We start from the raw sequence: 5,791 nt of genomic DNA, 5'->3' as shown, positions 1-5,791 counted from the left end.
GGGTCGGGATGAGGTCGGCCGGACCGTCAAGGAGTTAACGGGTATGGGTTTGAAGGGGATTTTGGATTACGGGTCGGAGGACGCTGAGGACGATGTCGGTTGCGACCGGAACCTGAACGGGTTTTTGGACATGGTGGAGATGACGTCATCGGTGCCTGGCTCCGCCGTAAGTTTCGGTTCCTTCTGCTTTTGTTTTTAGGCTTTATTGTTCGGTTTGACTGAATATTCTTGACACGTGGACGCGAGATTCTGTCACGTGACGTGGGTAGTTGGTAGCCCCCAGGGTTCACGCGCCTTTTTAATTTTGTTTTGAGCCATTCGCCTGTCTAGGGTTAAGTGCTAGTCGGGTTTTGGTACGGATCCACGAGAAGAATCCAGATACGGCGTGCAGGGGTAGTTTAGTAACTTATGATAACATCTTAGTTAATTACACGGAGAAGTATGGGCCACTATTCTAGTCGGTAGGTTGGTCACGTGGTTGTCCTTTTCTGGGAGCTTCTTTTGTTTCTGGTCCCTGTTCGGGCCCCACCTTTTTAAGTACAAGGGTGGGCCCACGGATTTTGGTTCCAGCTGTCCCCGTACGTTGAGGTACTCATGGCACTGTTATCAAATTATTTATTTATGGTGACTGTTTTTTTTTGGGGTTACTAAAACAGTAGATCTCAGAGGTTTTTTTTAGTATTTGAACAAGCCAATAAAAGAGAATAACCTAAGTAATGTTCTAGTTTGTTGATGTGACACACAGTTGAATATCCTTGTTATAAGTTATAACCCAACTAATTACGTCCATTTGCTTGCGTGTCCGTATCTATAGATCACGTTATGGAACTAACATTTTTCAAATATTTTACAGGTGAGCTCCGCTTGCGTAAAAATCACGGCCATTTGCCCAATCTCGCTCCTCGAACGGGTCAGCGATCTCCTACGCTGGGAGAAAAAGGACCCATCGATAGATCTCCCACTCGCTCCACAATCGCTGTCGGACGTCAAGCCCACTCTACCATACACCCCCGGCTAAACAGAGGAGCAACTCCTCAAATCCGCCCTCCACAGACTCTCAACCCTCTGCAAACGCTGCTCCGGGGTCAACCTCCCCGTCCTAATCGACGCCGAGTACACTTCGGTCCAGCCCGCGATCGACTACTTCACGTACGCGGCAATGTCGGAGTTCAACAAGGGAGATTCCCCGATCGTGTACGGTACTATTCAGTGCTACTTGCGCGACGCGAAGGAGCGAATGGTGCAGGCTGTGGAGGCCGCGGACAGGGAGGGGTTCTTGATCGGGCTCAAGCTGGTGAGAGGGGCGTATTTGACGAGGGAGACGGAGCTGGCGAACTCGTTGGGCGTCGCCTCGCCGATTCACCCGTCGATTCAGGAGACCCACGCCTGTTACGATGATTGCGCTTCGTTTATGCTCGAGAGGATCGTCAAGGGGTCTGCGTCGCTGGTGCTGGCCACTCACAATCTTGAGTCGGGTATAAAATCAATCCCCCTCCATTGAATGTTTTAATGAAATAGTTTTATATTCGGGAGATTTAATTAGTCGGCGTGCTGCTTATTTTAATATTACTTCTGTTCCCGAACCTAGATCTACGGGTAGATCGAGTTCATTGTGATCGTGTCGGCAAATTAAACTAATGAACGATGTTGACCTGTGATTACAGGAAAGTCCGCAAAGGCGGAGGAGCTGGGTGTAGGGAAAGTGAGCACACAGCCTCCAGTTCTCTCAGCTGATGGGATGGCCGACGGGCTGTCCTGGGGCTCAGGGAACGCTGGCTTCCAAGTCAGCGCAAGTACCTGCCTTATGGCCCTGTTGACCAAGTCTTCCCTTATCTTCTTCGACGAGCGGAGGAGAATAAGGGCATGCTCTCTGCCTCCACCCTCGACCGCGACATCCTCAGGTATTGCTTCGCTTCCGTGCTGTAAATTGCAACTGTAGGTAGAGTGGGCTTGGAAAGATTACAGTATAAACCTCATATAATGACCACAAAAACTACAATGGTGACAAAATGATTACAGTTGAAATTTAGGCTCTATGTTATGATCTCCTCTAATGATAGTTAATCCCTGGTTTTGCAGGAAGGAGATAATGAGGAGGATGAACGCTGGTGTTCTTGGAAAGATTTAGGGGCATGGACGACGTTGTACATAAACATATGTTTACTTGTAGATGTCCATGCATATGTACTCAGTAGGCCCAAAAGAGAAGTCAGAACAAAGAAAAATGTCGCATTTCTTCCGTCTCTTCTCCTTAGGGCGTCTATAGATTAGTCCCATCTCTCGGTTGTTCTGTTTTTTTTTTAATTAATTCAATGAGAATAAATAATCATGTGATGATGACTAAGATTTGAGCCAGCTTGCTGTGAAGATATGTTATTTTATTGCTCTGGAGTACATGTCAAATATTTTGTCTGGTGAGCTTTTGTTGACTGTTTACGTACGTACTTTTTTTGTATATTTTAAAGGGATTCGGTCGGGAGTACTGTTTGTGATCAGTGCAGCCCCCCACAAGGTTGGGAACAGTTCATGTTCCACTATGAAATGACTAACATATGACTGGAGTCTTGGGTAAATTAAAGAATTATTATTGAAGTTTTATTTAAGGAGTTGCGTTTTAGATCTGTTGGGGAGAGAGAGAGAGAGAAATATTCTCCTTCTTGAAAAACAACAAGAAAGACAGAATTTCTTTCTTATGTTGATTCCACTACCCTTTTGAGGAATGTTTGAAACTTTGAATGTGTGAGCTAGAGTAAGAAAAGAAAATAGCTCGTTTTGAATGAAGAAAGAAAATAATTTTAAAAACTTTAAAAAAATCCATTTTAGTGATGGAATTTTTTTGAGTTGAAGCGTGGAAAAAGATCTCTGTGGAATTGATAACTGACATGACACATGCAGCATGTGTCATAAGATTAGAAGAGAGAAAAGTACTCAAAACAAACAGGCAAATTTGATTCCATGCTCTTTCTCTTTTTCAAGTGTAGAAAAGTTCTCAAAACAAACAAGCAAATTCTATTTCCGTCCTCTTTCTCTTTTCCAATGTTCAACTCGATAGTTTGCATCTCTTATCAACTTCTTCTGCACAAGTTTTTTACTTTTCTTTTTTCGCATCCCTTAAAAGGCCTCCACCTCTTGCAGGAGTCGCTTATGCGTATCTATTTTTTTAAATTATATTTAACTAGTTAATTTATGCTTGCATAATGCACGTGATATAAAAAAAAATAGAAACTACGATAGTGTAGTTTCAAAGAAATACTACAAAAATAATTTATAAAAAATAATTTCCATTAAAGTATATCTGCAAAAAATTTATTCCCTAATTTTGTAAGAGCAAGAGTTGTGGGTAAACTTTAGCATATTATTGTTTTATTAGGCTTCGTTTAGATATCATGGTGTTTTCCTTGTTGTATTTTTATAAAAAAAAATATGATGATGTTGTGTTTTTACTTTAAATTTTGGGAAAATGTGTCCATGCCCCAAAATGAGAAAGTTCATGTGACCCGCCCCCTTGTATTTTGGCACATGTGATTCAGCCCCAAAAAGTACCATTTAATATTTCAAGGCCCCTCCACGTCAGCGGTATAAAAAAAGAGATTGTATTTTAAAAAAAAACCCGAAATTACCCATCCACTTATCTTCCCCAGACGTCTGGTCCACAAAATACATGGAAAGTCACGCTCATTAATACGATCTGATGGAAAAAAATAGAGGGAAATTTTCCGTCCTTTTTTGAACTCTATCATGAGCAATAACTCATGTTAGTTCTAAGTTATTTAATGTTAGTTCTAACTTAGTTCTATTTCATGTTAGAGCTAATGTTAAGTAGAACTAATATAAATACTTTAGGCTATTTGGTCTAGTGGTAAACCTTATTTTATATCAGTTCTAACTTATTTTATGTTAGTTCTAACTTAGTTCTAATTCATGTTAGAGCTAACTTTAAGTAGAACTAATATGTTTATACCATGTTATAGTGGCTATGTTAGTTCTAGTTGAGCTTATATTAGTTCTGGTGGTTTTTGCGTTAGTTCTAGCTGATTTCATGATAGTTCTACTTCTAGCTAGTGTTGGTTCTAATATAAGCGTTAGTTCTAGTGGCTATATTAGTTCTAGTTAAACTCCTATTAGAACTGACACGATACCTGTTAGAATTGATACTAGAGAAGCTAGAACTAACACATCATCAAGTTGAACTAATATGGCGTTTAGACCTAACAATTACGCTAGAACTAACAACTTAAATAGATTAGAACTAACACGATACCAGTTAGAACTAACACTGAAGAAGCTAGAACTAACACATCATTAAGTAGAACTAACATGACGTTTAAACCCAACAATTATGTAGAACTAACGACTTAAATAAATTACAACTAACACGATACCAGTTAGAACTAACACTGAAGAAGCTAGAACTAACACATCATTAAGTAGAACTAACATGACGTTTAGACCCAACAATTATGTAGAACTAACGACTTAAATAAATTACAACTAACACGATATCTGTTAGAACTAACACTAGAGAATGTAGAACTAACACGACATAAATTAGAACTAACATCGCGTTTAGACCCAACACTTACGTTAGAACTAACGCATTAAATAAATTAGAACTAACACGATACCAAATAGAACTAACACTAGAGAAGCTAGAACTAACACATCATCAAGTAGAACTAACATGGTGTTTAGACCAACAAGTACGCTAGAAATAACGCATTACATAAATTAGAGCTAACACGATACCAGTTAGAACTAACACTAGAGAAGGTAGAACTAATATAGCATAAATTAGAACTAACATGACGTTTAGACCCAACACTTACGCTAGGAATATCACATTAAAGAAATTAGAACTAACATGATACTTGTTAGAACTGACACTGGAGAAGCTAGAACTAACACATCATCAAGTAGAATTAACATGGTGTTTAGAACCAACAATTACGCTAGAACTAACGATTTAAATAAATTAGAACTAACACGATATCTATTAGAACTAACACTGGAGAAGCTAGAACTAATATGACATAAATTGGAACTAACATGACGTTTAGACCCAACATTTACGCTAGAACTAACGCATTAAATAAATTAAAACTAACACGAACTGGTAAAAATTAGAACTAACATGAGCTGGTAAAAATTAGAACTAACATGAGTTGCGATAGAACAAACATGAGCTAACTCTAGTTATTTATGCCATTTTTTAAATTCTATCATGAGCTAACTCATGTTAGTTCTAACTTATTTCATGTTAGTTCTAATGGCAAGTAAGAGCTAACTTTAAGTGGAACTAATATTAATACTTTGACTACTTGGTCTAGTGGTAAAGCTTGATAATTTGGAGAGGAGGTCAAGAGTACAAACCCCTACACCTATAATATATATTTAAAAGTCTTTGATTGGGCCTTGGGCCTTGGGTCTCTTGGGCTCGCTCTTGGGCTCTTTGTTAGTTCTAACTAATTTTATGTTAGTTCTAACTTGCTCTTTGTTAGTTCTAACTTACTTAAAGTTAGTTCTAACTTACTCTTTGTTAGTTCTAACTCAGTTAAAGTTAGTTCTAACTTGCTCTTTGTTAGTTCTAACTTGCTCTTTGTTAGTTCTAACTCACTTCATGTTAGTTCTAGTTCTAATTCATGTTAGTTATAACTCGTTCTTTGTCTAACCCACTGCATGTTAGTTCTAGTTCTAATTCATGTTAGTTCTAACTCACTGCATGTTAGTTCTAGTTCTAATTCATGTTAGTTTTAGGCTCTTGTGCTCTTTGTTAGTTCTAACTCATTTTATA

The 5,791-nt window shown here is 38.7% G+C and overlaps 1 long non-coding RNA gene across 1 annotated transcript; it reads left to right on the top strand.

Moving 5' to 3' along the window:
* On the top strand, positions 1,024 to 2,387 carry LOC109836964. Its single transcript, XR_002246135.1, has 2 exons — positions 1,024 to 1,901; positions 2,080 to 2,387. It is a non-coding gene; the product is annotated as an uncharacterized LOC109836964 (long non-coding RNA).

The sequence above is a fragment of the Asparagus officinalis genome, chromosome 4, assembly GCF_001876935.1.
Source record: "Asparagus officinalis chromosome 4, Aspof.V1, whole genome shotgun sequence".
Classification (NCBI taxonomy): Eukaryota; Viridiplantae; Streptophyta; class Magnoliopsida; order Asparagales; family Asparagaceae; genus Asparagus; species Asparagus officinalis.
The sequence above is the reverse complement of the archived record's forward strand: the minus strand, read 5'-3'. Positions and strand labels throughout refer to the sequence as shown.